The following is a 27836-nucleotide window of genomic DNA, read 5'->3' as shown; positions in this document are numbered from 1 at the left end:
GGGGGTCAGCCCGCGTCGGGGCAGGCAGCACGGGGAGGTGGGCAGGAGCAGGAGGGGGCATTGCAAGAGCAAGAGGGACAGGAGCAGGAGGGGGCATTGCGGGAGCAGGAAGGGCAGGAGCAGGAGGGGCAGGAGCAGGAGGGGGCATTGTGGGAGCAGGAGGGGCAGGAGCAGGAGGGGGCATTGCGGGACCAGAAGGGGCAGGAGCAGGAGGGGGACACGGGCATTGCTAAGGGAGGGATGGCGGGTGCATGGGCAATGCCATGCGATAATGAATGGCATGGCCAATGTGTGCGGTGATGGTGGATATGGCATCTGCCATGCGCACACACTGGGCCTGGAAGGGGCCCCAGGGCTCCTGGTGCCACTGCAGGTCCGCCTCCACCTGGCGCATGAAGGCTGCCTCCAACTGTTTGACAGTCTGCATGTGCTGCTAAAGGAGCTGGTCCCGCTGCCGGACCCGCTGGCTTGGTGGTTGGGCGGCTGGGGGTGCTGCCTCTGCCACAGGGCTGGAGGGTCCCCCGCTTCTGCTTGGTCCCACTGCAGGGAACAGAAGAAAGGATGGGTCAGTCAGGCAGCCCAGCCACTGTCCCCACACCTCATGCCCTCCACCCCTGAGCCCAAGTGATACCACAGTAGTGTGGCTTGGGCCCACTCGGTTACCCCCTTTCTCCCATGTTGTATGTTTGCATACAGGACTGCCCCATGAGTAGGGTCCTCCTCCATGTATTGTGTGGTGTTAACCTGTGGAAATCGCTGCTGGGGAGTCTGTGAGGCTTTGGGCTAATCAATGGTGTTTGACAGAGAGCATGATGAATCCCCACACAGTGCCTTAGAGCACATATGGCAGAGGTGGTCTGGGCTCTCATCACGTGGGATGTCTCCTGGATGGAACCAGGAGAGTGACTGGGGAGTGTACCATCCTTGCAGCAAAACTCAGGTGGCCCTAGGGCCGGCCCGAGCGCTTTCCCCTCCTCCTCCCCCTCCCGCTAGCCCTCACACACGGTAGCCCAGGGACATGTGTGGCCGCAGTGGGGACTTCCCTCAGGGGGCCAGCCAAGGCACCGGGAACAGGTGAGGGGTTCAGTGGGGGCCATGCTCACAGGGCTGTGACGCTGCGGTTTTCCCAGGAGCAGCTGGCTGAGCCTCACAGCCAGGCATGGGACAGTGTTGCTGTTCTGCGTGCTGCACCCTTGCGGAGGTGCGGGCTCTGGCCTGAGCCCCTGGGGCCCTGGCTGGTTCCAACCGGCATCCACCCTTCCCCCCTGGTCCTGCCGGATGTGTGTGAGAAGCATGGTCCAATGCGTGCCCTGAAGCTGCCTGTTGCAGCCACGTGCCGCTCGGTCATCAGGCTGCACGTGGTTGCGTGTGCTGCATACTGCTAATGCTATACAGCATGCTGCTCACGCAGCCTGAGTGACGTGCTCTCCTCCTCCCCACTCCGGGCGCCTGGCTCACCCCCACCCTTGTGAGTGCAAATTGCAACACTCACCGTTTGATCCTTCCCTGGCCTCTGAGGAAGCACAGGAGACATCGGGTCTGCCGGAGAGGGCCTCCGCCTGGAGGGTCCCGCTGCTCCCCTGGTCCACCTCGTCGTCTGATCCACTGGGCAGCTGTGCTTCCTCCTCCACCTCACTGGGCCTGGTGACGGGGGGGACGCCTGCAGGTGTCCACGGGCACGGACGGGCCATGTGGTGCCATTTAGCTTATCCATCTTAAGTAACCCTGCCCCCTCCAAAAAAAAAAAAAAAAATGTGGATCTAACATGTTTGCTCCTGCCAGATTATTCACTCTGCTGGTTTGCTTTATCCTTACCTCACCTTGGTTGTGTCTACATTGGCAAGATTTTGCGCAAAAGCAGCTGCTTTTGTGCAAAAACCTGCTGCCTGTCTACACTGGCCACGAGTTCTTGCCAGTTCTAATGTAAGAAATCAGTGCTTCTTGCACAAGAACTATAATGCTCCCGCTCAGGAAAGAGCCCTCTTGCGCAAGTGTTCTTGCGCAAGAGGCCTGTGTAGACAGGCAACATGAATTTCTTATGCAAGAAAGCCTGATGGCTAAAATGGCCATTGGAGCTTTCTTGCGCAAAAGAGCGTCTATACTGGCACGGGTGCTTTTGCGCAAAAGCACATCTCTTGCACAACGGCACATGCCAGTGTAGATGCTCTCTTGCGCAAATACTTTAACGCAAAAATTCTTGGATTAAAAGTATTTGCGCAAAATCTTGCCAGTGTAGACGTAACCCCCCAGAGTAAACAAAAGTCCACTATATGATTAACTCCTCTGTTGGACAGGGAAAGGGAGATTAAAAAAGACATTTTCATTAAATTCTGAAAAGATTATATACGTATAATTTCAAAGTTACCATCACTACCACCATATTCTTTGGACCAAAGAGAGAAAACATAAGAAAACAGGAATATAAAAACACAGGAATATGAAAGAAAAAGTTCTAAAAAAAGGGTCTCTCGTTGTCAATCCTTTCCCTCTACAAAAACTGATTTAGGTGTTGTGACACTATGTCACAGTATTGAACACTGTGCAAAGTTTGCTTTGATGTTCCCTTTTAAAAATTTAATTCCACAACAGTGCTGGATAGTTACAAAAGATGATTAGGTAATTGTGCTATAATGGCATCTAGAGGTTTCAATCAGGGATCATGACCCCAAATATTTTTGGATTTTTTTTCTACATTTTCGAATGTATTGATTTTGATTACAACACAGAATTCAGAAAGTACAAGGTGGAGTGCTGGGAGTTTCAATGGATCATTCTATGCTATACCAACCATTTGGCTGCTGTTTGATGCCATATCACTGATGTAAGTCAATAGAAATAAGGTAAAAAAGGGTTCAGGACAGCTCTGAAATGTCATACCCACAATCCTATGAATGCTATAAAATCTTTACAACAAAAGTGAAGTTTAGTTTTTCATACAGCGAAAGTGTCTTAGACAGACAACTGCCTAATGACTCTGTGACTGAAACAAAACAAAACCGAACAAGTTCTATACCCAAACCCTATGCTAAAGTGCCCTCTGGTGGTCAAATCATTGCTTTGAATGGTCACTCCCCACCTGCTTCACAAATTACAATTCCACACGTATTTCTGATTATTACTTCTTTAATCAGTGGGAGAAGTAGTTTTTCTGAATGTGGGATAGTTTCAGTATTATAAGGGGAGCAAAAAAGACACAGACCCTGTTGGCCTGAAAGGGCAGAGCTGCTGGAAACTTGATGTAAGCAAGCAGCCTACTTTGACAAAGATTGTAACTTGCTAAAGTTAAGTTTTTGTCATTACAAAGCATATTTTATTTTATTTTTAACCATACCTGTCATATCTATTCATTATTAATAAACTCATTCTTGTTTTATTTTAAAACTGTCTTAGTTCTTTGCATTAGCAGTGGAAGGTGAATCCTCAGCTAATGTAACAAGCTAGTGAATACACTTTTTTGGAGGCAGCAAGTTTTACTTCTGTGAGTGTCCAGTGAGATGGAACGGACACGGAAGGAAGTATTTCTGGGGAATGCAGGAACTGGGGGTTACTGTTTGTTACCTTTGAGGCAAGATTTGGACAGGCAGAATCCTGCAAGGCAGATAAGCTGGTATGTCCAGAAACTGACACACATAGTTGTAGCTGCAACAAAGCTCACTCCTGCTGAAGCAGAGCTGTAACACAGGAGCTCACAGTTCTGTTTGTCACAGTATTATTTGACTACTGCCTTGGTGTAGAGTCTCCCTGGAGAAATCTGTTTTTGAAACAGTCATCAGATGACATTATAGTCTACAGAAGAGAATCATTTGTAAGGCAAAAATCTACCTCTGCTTTGTAGTGTAGCTAAGAGGAAGATTTTACATATAGAAATATTTTCCAACTGCCAACATCTTTTTAATTTTTTTTGTAATGCAGATATGCTTACAATTTGCAGCATAAGATTGTACTTAAATTAGAGATAGTCACAAGTTATAAAATTCATACCTGGATTCCAACGCACCAAAGAAGAGAGTATCTAAACATATGGGTTAGGTTTAGCCTGTCATAGAAGAAGAAAGTTTAGACTTTCCTGTACCAAATTTTGGAAGTGCTCAGAATTGAGGTGCTGGTTGAAATTCATCTTTTAAGTTTTATTGTAATTATGAATCACTGTTATGCCATTGTATTCTGCTGCCTGTCAGATGGTATGCAAAACAAACATTCACCTAGAACAGCACATATCCTGCAAAAATTTCCCATACCTATTAATTCACAAATTTGTAATGAGTTTCACTTCTGGCTTATATCTGAGCTATCCTTGGTTTGGGACTTGACAAAACCAAAGTTTTGCACAATATAACTTTACTGTAGTCTTGCTAGTCATGGACCAGATCTTGGCTTATTGAAATGAATGGGAGTTTTGCCATTCGCTTCAGTGGTACAGGATGACACACTATATCGGGGTCAGCAACCTTTTAGAAGTGGCATGCCGAGGTTTAACTTATTGACTTCTATTTATGGGGCTGCGTGCCATTGATACTTTTTAAAGTCAATAATAGTCCTACTCATATTTTAGTAGCTTCATTAATAAATACATTAAGATGCAGATCTTACAGTTTTAGTAACACAGGATTTAAAAAAATAATTAAGATCAGAGTTTTAGGTATCTGCAACACTCCAAAAAATTTCTGTTAAAAGAGCCTTTTCTTTCTTACCATAAGCCATTAACACCTACGTAAATTTTGTTTGAAATGTAATCATGGAAATGTCCTTCTAACACCTCCCCCACATGCAGCTTGCTTGCCTCCCCTGCTCCGACCCAGCCAGAGGACTGAAATCTGGATTGCAACAAAAGAATCAGACACCCCAGATAAATGGTCCCTTGCTTCCAACTCACTACACAGATGCCAGCACCCAACCACCCCTTTCCCCTGTGCATCTGTTCTCCCCAGCCCAGGTGCGGGCTGAGATAAAATCTTGCTTTTCAAAGTAGCAGGCACCAGCAGTCTGTTCTGTTTTAACTCTCAGCTAAAGCACAAATTATCCACACCTCCCCCACCTCACAAACTACCTCCCTACTTCCACCTCACCACAATGCCAACACCGACCCACCCTATCTTTCCCCCACCTACCCCATGCAGTCAGTCCCATATCTCCCCCTTCAGGAGGCTTGACAGTGTTGCGTTTCTGCCTTTCTCTCCTGAATACTGTTGTAAAGCAGGCTTTTTCTGTCCATAGCCTTCGCGTATAGCCCATCCTGCCACACAAGGCCCCTCACACAAAACCCAGATACTCAGAGGAGCATGGGCAGCACAATGCAGTTTTGTGAATGGAATTTGATCTTATAGGCATTCTGGGACTCACAGGCGCCAAAAAATAGGGAGGTGAGCATGACTAGATAGTGCTTACAGATAAGCCTCATTTGACCGTTGCTTGACCAGTCTTAGGGGCAAGGGAAAAAGTAAACATAGGGTAATAAAACATAATTGTCTCACACTAACTATGCCCCATCTGGTCCTGTCCACGAGGGGATCACGCATACATCACGAAAATTCCTATAGGGCAATATTGTCATACTACCTCATCACTAGCCTATCAGGCCCTGCCAAATGCAGACCCTAGCATGGCAACAGACACCGAATTTTTGTATAAAAGACCCTCTACCCCTTTGTTCGACGGAGGTTCCGTGTATTGAGGGCACGTGTCTTTTTTTTGCCCGGCTAAAGGATTGATCACCCTGAGGCTGCCTCTCCACCCTTCGAATCAAATATAGGGGTGCACGAGTCCTGAGTATGCTCCGAGTTCTAGTGTGTCTTTATGTTGTTATCGTTTCTGGATTTGTAAGTATTGCTTTAAATGTATTAGTTATTGGTTTAATTAATAGTCAAGTTGTGTTAATTTCACTGTGTAATTCTGTAAAGTGTATCTAAGTTCTGTTAACCACGCTGTGTAAATTGTATAATTTTGTGTTGCATAGTAGTGTTGTATTTAGGTTAAGTATAAGTATTAGAAATAGAAGCCCCGGAGTTGTTAAGTTGTAAAAGTAGATTTATAACTAACTCCACCAGCTGTCCTAAAATAACCATAGAGGGGCTGGCTTTGGACGGTTCTTTTATTATCATTATTTTGGCTTTGTTTTTTGTATTTTTTATTTGTATGCTGCGTTGTCTTAGGCGAATTAGGGATAGTGATTTGATATAAGTGAATTGTAATCAAAGAATTGTAATCAGTTGGGTATAATTGTGCCCAAGCTTTTCTACGCTGTAAAAGTACTAAGCAATTGCTAGTTTAAACACCTACTTGTTAATTGCTGGTTTTGACCACTTAATAAATATCATTTGTTTCACCATCATCCAGTAGTTTTCACTGGGTAGTCGGCTTTAACCCTTGAGGCTCCCATCACATCACCGAACCAAGGTGTAACAAATACAAAGGATTATTCAAACTCCCCTCCCATTTGACTCCCCCTCTCAATTAATCACTCATCCATTCCCCTTCCCCGTTCCTAGCCACTTACTCTCTCCTTATCTTGCTTTTTATATCCTGCTCTGGGAGCTGCTCCATTTCAAGCCTGGAGTAGCTGTGTTTAGCACAGTGGTTCTCAAACTTTTTGGCCCATGGACCACCTGGCTCAATGCAAACCTTTCTGTAGACCACCAGTTGTTAATGGAAACTCACTGTTAATTACATAGTTACACCCAAGCTATTTTGCTAGTGCTGCAGCTAGGGAACACGGTTTACTTTAAATTATTAAACAGATTAAGTGTTTTAACGCTCTCATGTTAGTTTATCAAATTCATTTTAAATAAAGAAAATATTAAAGTATATCCAACGCAAAAGGTTTCCATGTTTTCTTTATTTATGGCGGGGAGGGAAGACCTTTTTTGGGTCATGGGCCACTAACCCACAGAAGAATCAGTTGGGGAGCACACAAGTGAGAAGCAAAAAAAAAAACCTCCTCCAAAAAACCACAACCCTCACTGCTGTGTGGCTCCCAACTGAGACACCTCATTCTTCTGGCACTCCAGCCCCATGGGATAAGGGGGAAGACTGAGGTTCAGGGCTTCCCATAGGCCAGATTTACTTTTCTGGAGTTCCAGGGTTAGTGGATTTTGGGTATCCCCTTAGGCTCTGGGGTGGGGACTAAAATGAGGGGTTCAGTATGCAGGACAGGGCTGCCAGCAAGTGGGATAGGGATGGGGGTGCAGGATCTGGGCGGGAAATGGAATGCAGGAGGGGGGTGAAAAGGGCGGAGTCTGTAAGGGAGTTTGGTGGCAGGAGAATGTGTGGGGTGGGAGTACAAGAGGGAGTTTGAGAGCGGGAAAGGATTGGAGGAGTAACACAGACAAGGTGGGAGGGTGAGAATGCAGCCAAATAGCTGCACATCAAAACCCTTGTGACTGGTTGATTATTGTGCTCCCATCTGTAGAAGGAGAATGAACACTGGTGACTTTCTGGGTTATGATGGAGATTTGTGGTTCCTATGGCAACTATATGGCTCTGAAACTAAGTAAAAGAGGAACATTGATTCACTTTTATGTGTAGATGTTGAAGCAGCTATTTAGCTTAAAAATCTTAAGCAAACAAATATTCAGTATCATGGAGGGGAGAGGTGTCCCTTGGCCTGGTTTGTTTTCTAGCACTCCCAAAATGAGGTGTTGTCAGTAACTGATTGGTCAGAACAGGGTCTGGAGGAGACTGATCCATGGAAAAGCAAGGATCCCCCGACAGACACAGCCCAGAGCTCTAGGGGAAATGATGAATGAGGGTCTGACTGCCAGAAGAAATATTCACTGGCATTAAAAGCAGCTATTCTGCTGGAGAGCTGGAGGGGAGCAAATGTCCCAGGTCTAATGCCAAGGGGCGCTACAGATTATTGAACAATGCAGCCCATTCCCAGCTTTCTGGAAGCACCTGAAAATGGGCTGCAATTCTCATTCACATAGAAAGATAAGGTGCAAAGAGGATTGTGCTGTGATGGGGGAAGGGTGGCAAAAAAGTGGGGAGTAAAGGAAAGTGCCGCTTCTGCAAAGGGAACATGTATCCCTCCCTCACATCTTCCCTCTGCTCCAGCTTTGCTCCCTTCGGCCCCATGATCTCCCCCAGCCTGATCCCCCTGCATCATCCCATTTTCCCACAGTGCAACCCCTGCTCCCTCTGATCCTTGCCCTGCATTCTCTTTCACTCCCCTCCTGCCCCCACATCCCTGTTCCCTTCAGTGCACAGACAGGTAGGGCTGCCTCTGAGAGCAGCGCTGGGGTGAGGAGGGGGCAAGGCCGGGGGGACAGAGTCACTTTGTGCCTGGATTAGCCCTTTGCCCAGGACTCGCCCCTCACCTGCAAGCTGTAGTTCCAGGGCTGGGGTGGGCAGAGCCCGGGTCTGTCCAGAGCTGATTCCAGCCTGGCCAGGCACAGTGGGGTGCTGGGGAAGTGGCTCTCTGGTCCTGCACACACCTCGCGGGGAGCAGCGCGGCGCAGTCCAGGCCCCGGCACCCCACGTGTGACTGGACGCTCTGCCCCGATCTGTGGAGCAGCTCCAGCCCCACCCCCATCCTGGAGCAGGCGGCAGATCCTGTAGTGCAGGAGTGGGGCTGTTAACCCCTTAGGTCCCGGGAGCTGCACACCCAGGTGGAGCTCAGCACAGGGTCGTGCCAGACTGCCCTGGCCCCTATGTCATACCACACGTATGCCTTTTCCGCCCCTTCCCCCCAGCAGAAAGCCAGAGCTGGTGCTCCAGCCTGTATCTGTGTGGCAATCCTGAGGCTGGTGCCACAGCATGGGCTCCCCGGAGCGGCAGGACTGAGCTCCCACCCCTTATGCCATTGAAAATCGGCTCACATGCCCCTTATGGCACGTGTGCTGTAGGTTACTGACCCCTGCACTACATGCTTAGTTTCCAAAATAAGGTCCAGGTACATCTCCTTTTACAGGCTGACACAAAAGTGAAGCCACGTGAAATACTATCTGACTGGATTCCCCACTCTCCATTTTTCCTTTCTGTAAACTCTGTCCCCTCTTTCTCCTCCCCCTAGGCTACATTATGACATACAGAAAAGACAGATGATGTGTTATAAATGCAATGGGGAAATTCTTTCCCAATAATTGCCCTTTTGAAGCTTGCTTTTCTCTTCGTCTTTTAAAGAAATTAATTAACATAGTGTCATCACATGGATTACAAAATGAGAGAGGCTGGAATTCTCTTTATCAAGTGATGTTATTTTTACTCTAGCTCCTCTAATGAAGTGGGTTTTGCCTATGAAAGCTCACGATCCTATATATTTTTTGTTGGTCTCTTAAGATGCCACAGTACTAGCAATTATATTGTTGTAATATAGCTGTCTTCCTATTTGTGCCTGTGTTTATATATGACATATATACATGACAAGGCTTGAGATACTTTCTGTACAACAGTAACATTAATCCCTTGCATCCCTGAAAATGAAACTGTCAATTGTTGTTGTAGGAGGCTATGCAAAGCTGAACCTCATAAAGTTAAAAGTTCATAAATTTCCAAAACAGAGACCAGCCACAGAAACAGATGGTGCTTCTGGAGGGTCTGAAATGTTTCCACTAATTCAACATAAACCTTCTGTCTGGAATTCTGCAAGTGGGTAGACTTGCGTGCATGTGTGAGTGTACAATGCATAAGTAGTCAATATTAATCACATTTCATTTTTGAAGCTCCTTTAGGCAGAGACAATATAGGCCCAGTCCTGGAAATATTTACACACATTCTGATCTCTAAGGATGCTAGTCACTTTCCTGAAATCAATGAGATTATTTGTGTCTAAATTTCAGCATGCATGTAAGTATTTGCAGGATCAAAGTCATAGACACAACTGAACAAAGTCATCTTTAATTTCTACTCTATGTTATATTCTTAACATAGTAGCATGTAGAAGAGCATAATTTATTGGACAAAAGTCAACATGGTTTCTGTAAAGGGAAATCCTGTCTTACTAATCTATTAGAGTTCTTTGAAGGGGTTAACAAACATGCAGACAAGGGGGATCCAGTAGATATAGTATACTTGGATTTTCAGAAAGCCTTTGACAAGGTCCCTCACCAAAGGCTCTTGTGCAAATTACATGGCCATGGGATAAGAGGGAAGGTCCTTTCTTGGATTGAGAACTGGTTAAAAGACAGGAAACAAAGGGTAGGAATAAATGGTAAATTTTCAGATTGGAGAGGGGTAACTAGCGGTGTACCCCAAGGATCAGTCCTGGGACCAATCCTTTTCAACTTATTCATAAATGATCTGGAGAAAGGGGTAAGCAGTGAGGTGGTAAAGTTTGCAGATGATACAAAACTGTTTAGGATAGTCAAGACAGAAGCAGACTGTGAGGGACTCCAAGAAGATCTCACCAAACTGAGTGATTGGGCAACAAAATGGCAAATGAAATTTAATGTGGATAAATGTAAAGTAATGCACATCGGGAAAAATAACCCCAACTATACGTACAGTATGATGGGAGCTAATTTGGCTATGAAAAATCAGGCAAGGGATCTTGGAGTTATCGTGGACAGTTCTCTGAAAACTTCCACGCAGTGTGCAGCGGCGGTCAAAAAGGCAAATAGGATGCTGGGAATTATTAAGAAAGGGATAGAAAATAAGACCCAGAATATCTTACTGCCCCTGTATAAAACTATGGTACGCCCACATCTTGAATACTGTGTACAGATGTGGTCTCCTCACCTCAAAAAAGATATTTTGGCCTTGGAAAGGGTTCAGAAAAGGGCAACTAAAATGATTAGGGGTTTGGAACGGGTCCCATATGAGGAGAGGTTAAAGCGACTGGGACTTTTCAGTTTAGAAAAGAGGAGACTGAGGGGGGATATGATAGAGGTCTATAAAATCATGAGTGGCGTGGAGAGGGCTGATAAAGAAAAGTTATTTATTAGTTCCCTAAATAGAAGAACTAGAGGACACCAAATGAAATTAATGGGTAGTAGGTTTAAAACTAATAAAAGAAAGTTCTTCTTCACACAGCGTGTAGTCAACCTGTGGAACTCCTTGCCAGAGGAGGCTGTGAAGGCTAGGACTATAATAGAGTTTAAAGAGAAGCTAGATAATTTCATGGAGGTTAGGTCCATAACAGGCTATTAGCCAGGGGATAAAATGGTGTCCTTGGCTTCTGTTTGTCAGAGGCTGGAGAGGGATGGCAGGAGACAAATCACTTGATCATTGTCTTCGGTCCACCCTCTCTGGGGCACCTGGTGCTGGCCACTGTCGGTAGACAGGATACTGGGCTAGATGGACCTTTGGTCTGACCCAGTACGGCCGTTCTTATGTTCTTATGACATCTGCCCATATTTGTTCAATATAATTTTTATAAAAATATTTTCTATGACGTAAAAAAACCATTAAAAGTCCCGTAGCCTTGAGGCTTGATATTGGACTAGCACCAGTTTTGTTCCAGTACAATTTCATTACTTTTAGTGGAATTAACACCAGTGTAAGTGATAATGGCATCAAGAGCTCAGTGCTTAGATCAGTGGTCTCCAGCCTTTTAAGCATGAGATCACTTTTTGAATTTAAACGCAATCCAGGATCTACCTCAGACCCAAATACCCTGGGCCCACCTCCTTCGTGCCCCTTCTCTGAGGCCCTGCCCCTGGTCACTCCGTTTTCCCTCACTCCCTCATTCTTCCTCCCTTTCACCAGGCAGGAGTAGAGGGTTGGGACACAGGCTCTGGTCTCGGGCTAAGGGATTTGGAGTATAAAAGGGGCTCTGAGCAGAGCCTGGGGCAGGGAATTGGGGTGCAGGAGGGGATTCAGGGTATAGACTCTGTAAGGGAGTTTGGGCCCAAAAGTCTCAGGGCTAGGGCAAGGGCTTGGGGTGCAGGAGGGTGTTCATGACTGAGGTTTTCAGATTCTGGCTCCAGTTGGACTCTACTTACTTCAGGTGGCTCCTGGGTGGAGGTGCAGTGGGGCTAAGGCAGGCTCACCCTGACCTGGCCCTGCACCACTCTCAAAAGCAGCCAAACTCCCTCCATCCCAAGCCCTGTTGTGCTCCCCCCTCCCCGTTCTGTGGAGATAGAATACAGGATGGGAGAGGAGCACCCTGACATCAGTGTCCTCTCCTCTCCCTTCCCTGCCCTACCCAGCAAGCAGGAGGCTCACGGCAGATGGGTGGGGGTGGGGTGGGGTGGGGGTGGGGTGGGAAGCTCTAAGGCAAAGGGCAGGAGATGATAGCAGTGGTGGGAGGGGTAGCAGAAGTGCTGCACTTGACAGCCTCCAGGCCAAACCAGTCAGGATCATCTGCCAGAGGCTCCAAGATCTACCAGTAGATCCCCATCTACTGGTTAGTGACCACTGGTTTAGATTATACCAAATGGCTTAGCTGAATGATCTACAGCTGTGGTCTCCAGCCTTTTTAAGCACAAGATCACGTTTTGAATTTGTGCAATCCAAGATCTACCTCAAACCCAAATACCTTTGCCCTGCCTTGTTTGTGCCCCTTATCTGAGGCCCTGGCCCTGTACACTCCGTCTTCTCTCCCTTTCGTCAGGCTGGAGCAGAGGGTTGGGGCACAGGCTTTGGTCTTGGATTAAGGGATTTGCAGTGTGAGAGGGGTTCTGAGATAAGCTTGGGGTAGGCAGGTGCAGGAGGAGGTTCTAGGTGCTGGCTCTGGGAGGGTGTTTGTATTCGGGGTGCATGGGGCTAGGGCAGAGGCTTCGGGTGCAGGAGGGGGTTCATGACTGGGGTAGGAGTTAGGGATGTGGGCTCCAGCAGGGCACTGCTTACCTCTGGTGGTTCCTGGGTGGTGGTGCAGTGGGGCTAAGGCAGGCTCACCTCTGCCCTGGTCCTGCACCACTCCGAAAAGCAGCCAGCAAACTCCATCCCAAGTCCTGTTGTGCCCCTTCTCTGCTCTGTGGAGAGAGGATGCAGAGCAGGAGGAGGGCACCTTGACATCAGCACCCTTCCTCTTCCTACCCAAACACTCCCTGGGGATGTGGGGGGACAGCTCCAAGGCAAAGGGCAGGAGAAGCGCAGCAGTGGGGAAAGGAGCAGCTGAAGTGCTGGCGCTTGATAGTCTCTTGGCCAAACCAGTTATGGTCCTGATTTACTGGTTGGTGACCACTGATCTACAGCAATGGCAACTGGAAGTGTAAACTGAGTTAAGACCTCCAAGTTGAAGCCAAAAGAACAGCAGATAGAGGGATCAAACATGCTTTGTTCTGTCTGCATACTGCTCCCAGGAAATATTTTTTCTGACAAGGAAAAAATGCATATGATGGTAAGCTTAAAAGTTAGGATGTGCTCAGCATGGGTGAGTACTTGCCGAAAGACCTTTCTATGAAAAATAAAACCCTACCACGTTCATATAATTCTTTAACATTATTATAAATAAGTGCAGGATGTCATCTTTCCAAATAATTTATTAGTTCTTGCGCTACATCCATCTTTCATTTTTATGTTACTGAAATTTCTCCATTCCAAGAGGAGCTCAGCTTATCTGAAACAGAAAAATTACATGCCATCTGGCTATTTATGGGCTAGATGTATGTAGTTATAAAAAAATAAAAAGCAGAGATGTATTAATTACAATTATAAGTCAGCAAAAGATAGGAACTGACTGCAAGCCCTTGGGTGTGTCTCTAGACTACAGGGTTTTGTCGACTAAGCTTCTGTCGAAAAAGGCGTGCAGTCTAGACGTAACCCTTATCTTTTTGTCCATGGTTTGGCATTCAGAGTAACAGGCAAATTACACTGTACTTTGGGCATCCTGGAGATGTTGGGTGGTATTTTCAAAAACTCCTGATTAAACTCTACTTCTGTGAAGTCTAGAGTATAACTCCCATTGGTTTCACTGGAGGCAGGATTAGGCCAATGCTGAAAATCTAGAGTTTACAAAAAAAAAAAAAAACCTTTTTAGGTATTTATAGGGCCCTTGTAACTTTAACCTCTAAACTTCTCACATATACTAATGAATTTGTCTTCAACAACCCAGTGAACTAAGAAAGAATTTCCATAAGCATTTCAAAGATGGGGAACTGATATAAAGAGAATAAAATCTGGATTTTCCTATCTCTTTCAGCAGTTTTACACAAGTACTGTTTCTTGGTTTTCAGCATATTCCCCTTTTGTCCTGATGTAACTAAAGTGAGAGTCAAATCCTCATAAAGTCACACAAAAAAGCATACTGTAAGCCAGCCATGGAAACAAGAGCCCCTGCCTTTTCTGGAAACCACAAGATATGAAGGCATCCTCTTTGAGAAAAAAATCCAGCACATCCTACTAATACGTAACGTAATTTACAGGATTTTATAAAATACATAAAATACAATAGCTCCCAAAAGTGTATATTTTGCTTGTATACAATATACTTTAAATCTTATTTTTCTCAGTGAATGAAAAGTGACTTTTGCAAATTGGAAGCCATTTTAACACATTTTGAAAATTAAGAGGAAGTGGAAAAACAGTAAACCTTTTGGGAGGAAATTTGCCAATCTTTGTAGCTGAGCTATGATTGAAGTGAGCTGAGGATTCTATAAAGATCTGGATACAGCCCTATACATAAGCCCGAAAAATACTACACAAGTTAATTTTTCATGCTGCCTTTTCCCCTGCCATTAAATCTGTAAGCATAAGAAACACCTGCAAAGTTCAGGACTGCATCAGTATAAGCTGAGGGTTCCAAAGAAAACATAAACTCCAAAATGGATTCATACTAGTCTGCAATATACCTGGAAAATAAAAAAGAAACCATTCTCTTGAAGCATGAGGTAATGAAGCTAAATTTCCTGTTGCCTCCCTCCCTAACAACAAAAGTTTTCCCAATGAAAAGTGCCAGTCTGAACAGCACTTTATCAGCAGGAGAGCTCTTTTGTCAACACAGCAACTGTAGCTCGTTGGGGTGGATTTTTTTTTTAGGTTGACAGGAGATCTCGCTCCTGGTGACAAAGAACAGTTATACCGTGCATCTATTAGAGGCTCAGCTGTAGTGGCACAGCTGTGTTACTAGAGGGGTTTAGCACAGATATAGCCTAAGGCCAGGTCTACACAAGGGCTATGTCTACACTGCAGGTTTCTTGCACAAGAGCATGTCCACATTGCCATGTGCTTTTGCCCAAGAGAGCGTCCACACTGCCATGGATGCTCTTGTGTAAAAAAGCTCTGATGGCCACTCACAGAATGGCCATCAGAGCACTTGTGCTTTTTCCAATAGGGGTTTCTTGTGCAAAAACTCTGTAGTGCAAAACTCTTGTGCAAAAACTCCCTAGGGGATAACTTTGAATTAAGATATACAACTTCCGCCACATTAATTATGTAGCTGCAATCAAAGTATCTTGAATTGCATTTTGGCTCCATCCACATAGTGGGAAGTTGAGGGGAGCACACTCTCCCTTCAACTTTCCTTGCTCCTCGGAGGAGCTGGATTATCGGCACTGAGAGGAGCGCACCCTCAATTCAAATTAGCATGTCTTCACTAGGCCCACAAATTCAAACCCCGGAATATTGGTTGTGGCAGCTTTGATCTTCTCTGTAGTGTAGACATGGCCAAAGATACTTATTTCTAGAAGTTAGCAGGTCATCAACGATCAGAGGCGCTACCTCTTTAATGGGGTCATTGTCATTCATATTATTGTTTATCACTAGCCTGTTTCAGAAGTCAGTCATGGGGAAACAACATCCAAATCCGGAAAATAAACACCCTTTTAAATGACTTCTCAAACTACAAGAGTAGTTGTGAAAAAAGGGAGGGGAGAAGGCAATACAAGGGAAACAAATCAAAATATTGCTTAAAAAGGGGAAAATGTCACTTTTTAATGTCAAAAGAAATCTTGCTGTAGCAGGGAGCAGCAGACATTTCATTCCTTAAATGATGAGTGGGTATTGCACCAAGGGCAAAGTTCATCAAGGAAATACTTTCTGGGATATTCTTACAAAGCATGTGGGAGTGAACCTCCCAGCTCAGGTCTGCAAACTTATACTAATGGGACTCACGCCAGTGTGCTTAAAATAGCCTTGTAAATATTATTTTGACGTTGCAGCTCAGCTTGAAGCCTTTTCCCAAACACTTGAGAGCCTGAGCTCCTATCTCAAAGCAGTGTCTACACCAGGAACTCAACCTTTCCAGATTACTGTACCCCTTTCAGGAATCTGATTTGTCGTGCATATCCCCAAATTTCACCCCACTTACAAATTGCTGTCTTACAAAAATGAGACATAAAAATACAGAAGTGTCACAGCACACTTATGAAAAAATGCTTCCTTCATTTCTTATTTTTTACCATATAAATTATAAAATAAATCAGATGGAATCAGATATTGTAATTGTATTTCAGTGTAGAGCAGCATAAACAAACCATTGTATGAAATTTTAGTTTATACTGACTTCACTAGAGCTTTTTATGTAGCCTGTTCTAAAACCAGGTAAATATTTAGATGAGTTGATATATTCCCTGGAAGACCTATTTTGGTGTCAAGTCTGAACAAATTCATAATAACTAAAGTTTGTTTGATAATTTGAAAAGAGAAAATTCAAATACATTATTTGCTACAAGTCGTTTTTCCGGCTCCCTCCACAATTGTATAAACCCAGGAAGTTAAATACCAATCTGTTTTACAGATTCAGCAATCACAGGAACTACCACTGGCTTCAGTGGATTTTTACTTGCAATCTGAAAGTTAAATATGTGGTTTAGTTGCTCAGCTGGTTTGAGACAATAATAAGCAGCTCTGGATACAAAGAGCACGCCCTTAAAGCTGAACATCTAATTTAGAGCCTGACTAAAACCCACTGAAATAATTGGAAATATTCTCATTGACATCAGAGGGCTTTGGAGGGAGATCCACAGAGCACAATCCCATTGTTTTAGATTTGTGAATTTGGCAGCTATTTATCTAAAACCCAATGGCCACTGAAAATAATACAAATGAAACACCGAAAGTTAGATTGATAATTTAACTAATTAATTTAAGTAATTGAAAAGGAATTACATCAGGGATTATTTGACGCACTGATGTTATGGTTTTAATTTTTAGCCCATACTCAAGGATCTAGGTCTCACGCTCCTGCAGTAAAATAATTGCAACTGAAGCAGTTGGTGCATAAGATGTAGCCTATTTTTACTGATTTAGCATTAAGTTTACAAACCTAGTGTCAGAAATCAATGGCACTTCCAGTACTCTGGGGAAAAGCTTTTCCTAAACTGAATGTATATTGTATTTATACCCGAAATTTGATCCACTAATCTTTTCAAAATAAACTGCTGTGCTATAAGTGTCATGTATTTTTCTGTCTGTTCAATTTAAGGGAATGTTACCTTTTTTTTTTAATAGCATCTCCCACAGGGTTTTATTCCTTTCCTGAGCTGGGGGCAAAAAATGTGTCAATCTGTCAGGAACATGGAACACTTAAAATATTTTATTGCAGAGTTCTCAGTAAACAATATGTGTGTGAATATGCACATTATATACCTATAGAGACTCATACTGGGCCAGTTCTGCAGCTGGTGTTAACTGTGTTACATAGATCTATAGTGATTTATACCAGCCCCTTTCCAGACTGATCTAGCCCCCTGTACATCATCAGTTGTAAGATGTGTTCACAAGGAACATCAAAGCATGGAAAATTTATCTGATTCTAGGTTTTATTAAGTTTGCTGATGCAAAACAATTTTTAAAATCACCCTTTTTTTCTTCACCCCCTTGTGTAGCAAGGGAGTTGCATAGACATTTACAATGGATTTTAACCCAAATCATTACTAGTGTCTTTTAATTTATATTAATGATCTTTGTTATAAATAAGCACCTAACTATTTTTGACTTGTGTTGGAGATCTAGACAAGTGTTTTTGATCCAACTGGCAGAAGGCACTAGGGTTACAGAGATCCCCTGGGTCTGGTATTTACATTCTAGTTCACCAAAGACTGTCATGAAGATTCATCACACTGGTCATCATAATATTTGCAACATGTACATGTGGATAATATGGAAGGAGTTATGTACATATTCTGGAAATTTATGTTTTTAAAACCTTTAATTTAAAGTTGGATCACCCAGTATTAATATATCTTAAGACAGGTTCCACCAGATAGGTGGTAGGAGACATTTGTGTCTCTGCTTGGCCATTGTACATTATAGCTACGTCTAGATAGCACCCCTTATTTTAAGAGGGATAAGGGATCTTTCGGAAAAGGCTTTATTTTCCGAAAGATCCGCATCTAGACTGGTGTTTTTTTCCGGCAAAGCTCCGTGCCGAAAAAAAGAGGCAGCCATTTTTATGCTAATGAAGCGGGGGAGATTTAAATCCCTGCTTCATTAGCAATTGCGATATGTCTAATTTGCATCCCTTTTACGAAAAAGGGATGCAATCTAGACGTAGCCTATGTGTTTTACAATGGGAGTCTATTTGCATAGACTAGTCAAATGCTGATGAAAAGATTGCTGGGCCTTCAAGTGAGAAAATCATCAGGAGGAGTTGAACAGCAGAAAAGGGGACCCTGTTTACAGATAAAGAACAAAGGAATAGCCTAATATACCTTGGAGTGTAGAATGATAACCCACCATCCTTCTGGAGAGGCAAGCTGCCAAAGGGCTTCATCTCATGAGAGGAGAGGCTCAGCCATCCTGGTTGAAAATGCTGTAAAAAGGACTTTGGGCAAGCGGTTTTTATTAGACAAGAGGGCTTCTTGTTAGTTAAGTATAAATTTTAGAACGTGTGCTATGATTTTATTTTATACTAGAATATCTACCTGGTGGTGCTCAGCTCCTTATCCCAATTAATGTGTGTTTCTTGGAAAATAAAATGAAAATGTACATGCTTTATTTAAATCATTGTTTTGGGGTGGGATTAGGATGCGGGGTTCAGTGTGCAGGCTGCCCCTTGGAGAGAGGACTACTCTAGTTCTCTCTCATCACAGCAGCTTGGGGCAAATCAGAAGTGCCTCTCTATGGAGCTGCAGCTCCAGTGGGCATAGCTGGGGGATGGACAGGTCCTCCAATGGGTTGGGGGACAAAGGAGGCAATTGCCCTGAGGCCCGGCAATTCTTTTACTGTTAAAAATTAGAGATAAATCTGGAATGTGTTCAGAAACGTTTTAGTAAGACTGAGAACATTACATAAAACTCTACATTTGTTTATAGTTGGACTCATGATGTAATAGAAATATAGTGTGAAACCTTAGAAATGAGGGCTGGAAAGGACTTCAAGAAGTCATCTAGTCCAGTCCCTTTGCTGAGGCAGCACCAAGGAAACCTAGCCCATCCTTGACAAGGGTTTGTCCAACTTGTTCTGAAAAACCTCCAGCGATGGGGATTCCACAACATTCCTTGGAACCTATTCCAATTCTTAACTACCCTCACATTTAGAAAACTTTTCCTTGTATCTAACCTAAGTCTCTCTTGCTGCAGGTTAAGCCCAATATTCTTGCCTAACATTCACTGGTCATGGAGAACAAATGATTACTGTCCTCTTTAGAACAGCTTTTAATATATTTGAAGACATTTCAGTTCTCCTTCTATCTTCAGATTTCAAGACAAAATAAGCCCTTTATCTCCTCATAGATCAGGTTTTATAAACCCTTTATAATTTCTGTTGATCTCCTCCAGACCTTCTCTCTAACACATCCACATCTTTCCTAAGACTTAGAATTGGATGCAGTACTCCAGGTGAGGCCTCACCAGTGCCAAGTAGAGCAGGACAATTACCTCCCCTGTCGTACACTCCTGTTAATATACCCCAGAAAGGTATTAGTCTTTCTTACAACTGCATCACATTGAGCTGAAAGGAACTGCTATTTCTTGCTCAATCCCTTTCCCTCCCAGACTTTTAGAAAGATCTTTCCACAAGAGGCTCATTTAGGAAATTACATTGCTGGGACTGTTTAATATATTAAACTGCATGTACTTCTGATTGACTTTCATAGCCTGCACTTTGCAGTGAAATTGATAGAAGTGGAAGGGGAACCAAAGTAGTAAGAAAGTTAGAATCCTGCAGCAATATACTGCACAATAAATCTTGTGATTCTAGTACAGTTTAAAATACAAACAATTGTGAGAAAAAACACGCACGAAATGTAATTGACAGCTGGAACTCTAATTCCACAATGGCATGTTATTTTGGTTATATGTAGGAAATAATTACCTGAAATTCATATAAATAGCCACCAGATGTCAATATTACTCCACAAAAATGACAATGTTGGACCATTTGAGTGGCAGTTTAAGCTCCTTAACAGTACTTCAGGTCTCCTTGATATGTTGGTTCATTACATATCACTGCAAATCTTGTAAAGTTAGCTATTACACCTGCTGTTTCACATACATACCAATTTTATAAGCTATGTGTCAACATTCACATCGCATCAGGAAATACAACTGAGCCCCATATTAACTAGAATGTTTTTAGCTAGTTACATATTTAATTCTGTATGACTAACACAGTTGAACTGCAAAAGAAAATTCTAGCCATTAAAATGCATACAACTCTTTATGCTCTATATAAATCCTATATTTTCATTTATTTGCTAGGTCTTAGTTGCAGACCTTCAAGAAGACAAGTTGACTAAGATTATTTAAATGTGAATATTTTAAAAGTCAAGTTTAATGAAGAATAATTAAAACTCAGCAGCAGAATGGGATGTGCTGAATTTGAGGCATTTGTACCTGGATTTCCCCTTCCCCAATTATGTCATTTGTTTTCACACGAGTCAACATACATACATGGTTTCATATTTGTTACATGCCTGAGCTAAAAACAAAAAAAGGATGTTATTCCTACTTGATCTTTTTGTTAGTGTGAAAAATAAGATTTCGGAAGCCAAGCCCGAGTACTTTTGAGCTAAAAAAGGGGGCTGCAATAGCTGGAAGTACTACCCATTAAGGACAAGCAGATCTCAAATTGGAGAGAATAAAACGCTAAACTGAGAATGATGCAGCAGGATTTCTCAAGTGACATTTTCAAACTGAAATGATTTGCTTATAAATGGAACTGGCATTGGATAGGAATCTTTCACTCGTGTGACCTTTCATTAAAAACTCAGCTGGTAAACTTTTCTATACTCATCGTGACTTGCAATGGAGCCTAAACAAGTTTGGTTGCCTTTCACAGCCAGATTTAATTTAATCCAGGTTTTGGCACTCAGAAATGGTTTAAGATATAGCTATCCTTTTTGCCACATACACCTGTTCCCACTCATTCTGACAGTTCTGGATTTAATGTGAAAAGGGCAGCAGGGCATGATTGTAAGATCATGCTCTACATTCCTGAGAGTCTGAGCCAAACAGAAGAGATGATTCCATGACACCTATTTCATATTGCGCATGGAACACTATGATACTCTCGGGCCTGAGTTCTAGACATTGACAATTAAATATAGTTTCTCAGAGAAATTGCGGTGGTTAGTTCATATTTTTTAACCAAAAAAACAGAGGTGAGGTGTAGTGCATTTATTTCTCTGGCCCTGCTCATAATATTGGGAACCAGAAATGGAACCTCAATACTATGAATGGAGTAAACTGGTTTAGAAAAAACAACAACAGAGTTCTTGCCAGATCTCAGCCTACTTTCAAAAATGAACATGAATAGAATTGTATGTATGAACCCAAACTAATTTATTTCCCCTCTTTTTTTTGTTCACAATGGCACTTCTGCAGTCCAACTTGGGAACAGACATGGAAACACCAAAATCCCATAAAAATGAGAGCTCAGCTGCAAAGAAAAAAGTCAAACTCTTAATTTTTATGTTCCCTGGTTTTCCAACCACAACATGGAGATGGGATTTTCTACAGACTACTTTTTGGTCCTGCTTATTTAGAGTGTCAGGTCAATTCCTTGGGACGGGGACTCTCTCTTATGAGTCTGTTCATACTAGCACAGTGGGACCCCTCTCCCAAATTTCATTAGAGGCTTTTAACTGCTGGTGTGATACACTTAATAGTTAATAGCAAACAGGAAGAGAGTCAGGGAAGCATATTTACATATAGCACAATCCTGCCAGGTGCTCAGCTACCAGGATAGGAGTGGAGGGTGCTGAGAGAGTGGGTCTTTCTTTTGACTTGCTTCAAACATGAGAATTCTGTGGTGCAAGTTCTGAACAAAACTAAAAAGCCTAGAGTGGAGATAAAAAGGAAATCTGGTTAATAAAAGGATTTACTTCAGTAACTAAAAAAATCCCTACCTGTCTACTGCAAGTGAAATGGACATTTCAGATATTGTAAGGCAGAAAACAAATCAGCCATAGTACTAATGATTACAACATGAGCTAGTAATTCATAAGAAAAGCAATATAATTACTGTGAATATCACATTGGATTTCAAAATGAGGAAAGAGAATTCTAGTGCTTTCTAGGTTAAGGATAAACATAATTGATTTATGATTAATATCAAGTTCTGGTTTATCTTGCGAATATATTATATTTCACACAGAAATGAAGATAAAGGCCTTTTTCTCATTCCTCTCTGAAACCCAATATTCACATACTGGAGGCAAGAGCAGGGATATTGGCTGGAACTATTGCTAGATGGATACTAGACATCATTCATGCCAGAGTCAAGTCCATCTGTTGCATGGCACCTGGAAGATGAATGGGAAGATAAAAGACTGAAGAACAACATGGAAGTTTTTGAAAATTGTATTGATTAAGTAGCAATTATGAGAGAGCAGGTCCACATTTTCCTGTCAACTCATTGTGAATTACATAAAGTCAATCCATTTAGACGGTGCTTGGTCCTGCCATGAGGGCAGGGGACTGGACTCGATGACCTCTCGAGGTCCCTTCCAGTTCTATGATTCTGTGATTTCCTGGGAATTACTGACAGTTGGAAGTTAGCGACTCAAAGCTGTGCCTTTGAATACCCCAGAATCATAGAACACAGGTCATCAAATCTAGTCCCTTGCCTGCATGGCAGGACTAAACACTGTGGCTACGTCTACACTGGCCCCTTTTCCGGAAGGGGCATGTAAATTTCATGAGTCGTAGTAGGGAAATGCGCGGGGATTTAAATATCCCCCGCGGCATTTAAATAAAAGTGTCGGCCGCTTTTTTCCGGCTTTTAAAAAAGCCGGAAAAGAGCGTCTACACTGGCCCCGATCTTCAAAGTAGGAATAAGATCCTCCGGAAAAGGGCACTTTTTCCGGAGGATCGGGGCCAGTGTAGACGCTCTTTTCCGGCTTTTTTAAAAGCCGGAAAAAAGCGGCGGACATTTTTATTTAAATGCCGCGGGGGATATTTAAATCCCCCGCGCATTTCCCTACTACGACTCATGAAATTTACATGCCCCTTCCGGAAAAGGGGCCAGTGTAGACGAGCCCTGTAAGAAGAATGTAGGCCTTCCTATCCCAGATGGGACTTAAATCCACAACCCCTGACTTAGGAGGCCAATGACTTAGGTCACAGTTGCTCATTAATACTGTGGAAGAAAACAAGCCTTCACTCTGCGTTGTGTTTAAGCAACAAGTAGCCAGAGGCAGTTTTATTATGAGCTTCAGCAAGGGAAAAACTGGTTCAGACAGGGGGGAAATCCCCCTCCCTTCTGAGGCAGATCTTCGAATACAAGCAATTATGAAGCAGTTTATATACTATCTATTAGATATAATAACAATAACAATTAGTCTCCTTCCCATTACAAACACCAATGGCTAACAGTTATTTAGTTCCACCCAGATGCTCCTTATCTCAAGGTCTCTGCCAGAGTCAGAATTCTATCCTTATCCTAGGTTTTGGTTGGCCAGTTACTGTGGTCTGCTGGGTCTAGAGTGTCAGACCTTATCATCAGCTCATGAAATAAGGGGAGTTGTCACTCCCTCACATATCCGCTGGGTCTCGAGGTTCGACTGACCCCCCCTTGAGTTCAGAACTCCCTTGTGGGAGAGCGCTTGTGCGGCTGGAATCAGCTTTCTTCTCAGAGACCTGGGCAACGGCATTCACACTCCACTCATTACATTCTCACACAGCATGCTTTTCATACAGAAATTTTCCTACTTTGAGATGCATCTCTCTTTATTGACCTCGTCCATATTTGGGGCGGCAAACAACACTTTTCCCCCCAGAAGCGCAGCAGTTCCCAGCACTGCATAAACCTAGGTGCCTTATGTCCGGACGCAATACAATTTTCTTCCCGTACCCGGGGCGGCACCACCAAAACCACAGCAGTTCTCAGCACTGCATAAGCTTAGGCCTATTCGGGGGTAACGATTTGCGTCTGACCTTGTTGCAGATTCAAGAAGTTCGGATGGCGTGAGCCCACTAGAAGCAGACGACCCCACAGGCAGTCCTCCTCCACACCCCAGTAGAGATTTCAAAAGGTCTCTTACCTCTCATTTGGCGCCATGGGGATGAAGGGGGACGGTCCGCAGCTGTCGCTGTCTTCAATCGGGCGTTGCCATCTGAGTCACGACACCAAATTGTGGAAGAAAACAAGCCTTCACTCTGCGTTGTGTTTAAGCAACAAGTAGCCAGAGGCAGTTTTATTACGAGCTGCAGCAAGGGAAAAACTGGTTCGGACAGGGGGGAGGAGGAGCCCCCCCTTCCAAGGCAGATCTTCCAATACAAGCAATTATGAAGCAGTTTATATACTGTCTATTAGATATAATAACAATAACAATTAGTCTCCTTCCCATTACAAACACCAATGGCTAACAGTTATTTAGTTCCACCCAGATGCTCCTTATCTCAAGGTCTCTGCCAGAGTCAGCATTCTATCCTTATCTCCGTATGGAGGCGAGAGGCAAAGGCAGCGTCTAATTAGAGATCTCACGTTGTCAGGCCACAAACTTAGCCTGACTCTTGCTCTCTCGTTAACAAGACCAAGATTACTGCACACAAATTCCCTTATTCCCTTTTCCTGCCTCCACAATACAAAGAAATACCAAGCACTAGGCTAGCACATACTAGTACAGTGAGACCCCCCCCAGTCTTATTTGGGGCTTTTGGCTGCTAGTGAGATATAAGTAGGTATCTGAGCCTTTAGCTATCATCTTTGAAAAATCATGGAAGTCGGGAGAGATTCCAGAGACTGGAAAAGGACAAATGTAGTGCCCGTCTATAAAAAAGTGAAATAAGAACAACCCAGGAAACTACAGACCAGTCAGTTTACTTCTGTGCCAGGGAAAATAGTGGAGCAAGTAATTAAGGAATTCATTTGCAAACATCTGGCAAATAATAAAGTGATAGGTAACAGCCAGAATGGATTTGTAAAGAACAAATCATGTCAAACCAATCTGAGAGCTTTCTTTGATAGGATATCAAGCCTTGTGGATAAGGGAGAAGCAGTGGATGTGGTATACTTAGACTTTAGTAAGGCATTTGATATGGTCTTGCGTGACCTTGTTATCAATAAACTAGGGAAATACAACCTAGATGGGGCTACTATAAAGTGGGTGCATAACATTTAAGAAGGAACAATCAGTTTCACACATACAGAATGGGAAGTGACTGTCTAGGAAGGAGTACTACAGAAAGAGATTTAGGGGTCATAATGTATCACAAGCTAAATATGAGTCAACAGTGTGATGCTGTTGCAAAAAAAGCAAACATGATTCTGGGTGCATTAACAGGAGTGTTGTGAGCAAGGCCCGAGATGTCATTCTTCCACTCTACTCTGTGCCGATTAGGTCTCAATTTGAGTATTGTGTCCAGTTCTGGGCACCACATTTCAAGAAAGATGTGGAGAAATTGGAGAAGGTTCAGAGAAGAGCTACCAAAATGATGAAAGGTCTAGAAAACATCTATGAGGGAAGACTGAAAGAATTGGACTTGTTTAGTTTAGAAAAGAGAAGACTGAGAGGGGACATGATAGTGGTTTTCAATTATCTAACAGGGTGCTATAAGGTGTAAGGAGAAAAATTTGTTCTCCTTGGTCTCTGGTGACAGGACAAGAAACAATGGGCTTAAATTGCAGCAAGGGAGGTTTAGGTTGGACATTAGGAAAAACTTCCTAATAGTCAGGGTGGATAAACTCTGGAATAAGTTGCCTAGGGAGGTTGTGGAATCTCCATCACTAGAGATATTTAAGAGCAGGTTGGATAGACATCTATCAGGGATGATCTAGACCAGTGGTTCCCAAACTTTTCAGCATCTCACCCCCTTTTTGATTTTTGAGAAGCCCTCAAGTCCCCCCCCCCCCCCAAAATAGCAGCAAAACTTGTTGAGGGAAAAAAAAGGAACTGACCAGGGACAAAAAACAAAAATAGCAGCAAAATTTGGGGAGGGGGAAATAGATGCGGGGAGAGGCTGGGTCACCTCGCACCCTCCCTCCCGGAATTTCTTCATGCCCCCCTAGGGGGCATGCCCCCCAGTTTGGGAACCCATGATCTCGACAGTGCTTGGTTCTGTGGTGAGGGCAGGGGTCTGGATTTGATGACCTCTTGAGGTCCATTGCAGTTCTAGTGGTCTATGATTCTAAGTAGTACTAGCAAATGGGAAAAGAACTAGGACAGCATATTTACATAGAGCACTATCCTGCAAGGTGTCAGTTACCAGTCTAGTCTCCAGGAGTGGAGGGTGCTTAGAGCCTGTCACGGTTACCACCTAAGGAAACAAATAAGCGTGAGACACCGTTTCACATGGTGAGCACTGGACATCTTTAAGGAATTAGGATCTGATCCGGCAAGATGTCAAGCTCCTTCAGAGCCCACTGATTTGATTTAGAGTTTGGATATTTCATTTGCTTTTACAACCTCTCAAGATCTGTCCTTCATGGTATTACAGGCAATCCCCGAGTTATGCAGATCCGACTTATCTCGGATCCGCAGTTACGAACGGGGCTTTTCTCACCCCGGAGGACGGGAGTGACGTGGCGCCCAGATGCACTGTGGTCCCACCGCCCGCGTCCTCTGGCACTACTGGACCAACCTGGCAGCACCCCAGCTGCTCTGCCCCAGGCGTCCCCAAGTCAGCCGCTGAAACTGACCAGCGGCTGACTATAGGAAGCCCGAGGCAGAGTTGCTCTGCCCCAGCTTCCGGGAATCAGCCGCTGATCAGTTTCAGCAGTGGCTGACTTGGGGACACCTGGGGTAGGGCAGCTGGAGTGCTGCCGGGTTGGTCCCCACAGCGCTGAGGTGCGGCGCTACGGGGACCTACCCGGCAGCACCTCAGCTGCTCTGTCCCAGGCGTCCAAATTCAGCTGCTGTTGAAACTGATCAGCGGCTGATTCCAGGAAGCCCAGGGCAGAGCAACTCTGCCTCAGGCTTCCTGTAGTCAGCTGCTGGTCAGTTTCAGCAGCGGCTGAATCTGGACGACAGTTCCGACTTGCATACAAATTCAACTTAAGAACAAACCTACAGTCCCTATCTTGTACGTAACCCGGGGACTGCCTATATTTATTTAGATTGAAAAATATAGATGCATACCCAAGTCCTTGGCACCCTAAAACATCATTAATTATACAATAACATTCCAGCAGCATTGCAATGATCATTTCAACAGGAACACAGCCAACCACCCACAGAGATTCTTTTCCACCCTCTTCTCATTGTAGGACTCTCTCTTCAGTCTTCTCCAAAACACTCTTAAGCAACTGCCTTTTCAACACATCTGGAAGTTCACCCACTCTGAAGTATGTCTGACCAGTCCTGCCAGCTGCCATGTCTTTTATAAAAGGGGGACCCTGCTTGAGGATCTCTGGGTGATGGCACCTTGATAGGCTGCTGGAATCATTTCTCACTATTCCATCTGAGGGTATGTCTACACTACAAAGTTAATTCGAACTAACAGACGTTAGTTCGAATGAACTTTGATAGGCGCTACACTAGCGCTCCGCTAGTTCGAACTTAATTCGAACTAGCGGAGCGCTTAATTTGAACTAGGTAAACCTCATTTTACGAGGACTAATGCCTAGTTCGAATTAGCTAGTTCGAATTAAGTGTAGCCACTTAATTCGAACTAGTGGGAGGCTAGCCCTTCCCAGGT

General features: G+C 43.8%; 1 long non-coding RNA gene across 2 annotated transcripts; it reads right to left on the bottom strand.

Annotated features, from left to right (window-relative positions):
- Window positions 1-45: 45 nt before the first annotated feature.
- Window positions 46-25014, bottom strand: LOC142829566 (uncharacterized). 2 transcript variants are annotated; one of them, XR_012904085.1, is made up of 5 exons: window positions 24242-25014; window positions 21906-22036; window positions 12724-13820; window positions 1493-1732; window positions 46-540 (listed from the first exon to the last, which is right to left on the bottom strand). It is a non-coding gene; the product is annotated as an uncharacterized LOC142829566 (long non-coding RNA). The 2 variants fall into 2 exon arrangements; XR_012904086.1 differs by lacking the exon at window positions 12724-13820.
- Window positions 25015-27836: the final 2822 nt, after the last annotated feature.

Source organism: Pelodiscus sinensis, chromosome 5 (assembly GCF_049634645.1).
Source record: "Pelodiscus sinensis isolate JC-2024 chromosome 5, ASM4963464v1, whole genome shotgun sequence".
In the NCBI taxonomy this organism is placed as follows: Eukaryota; Metazoa; Chordata; order Testudines; family Trionychidae; genus Pelodiscus; species Pelodiscus sinensis.
The sequence above is the reverse complement of the archived record's forward strand: the minus strand, read 5'-3'. Positions and strand labels throughout refer to the sequence as shown.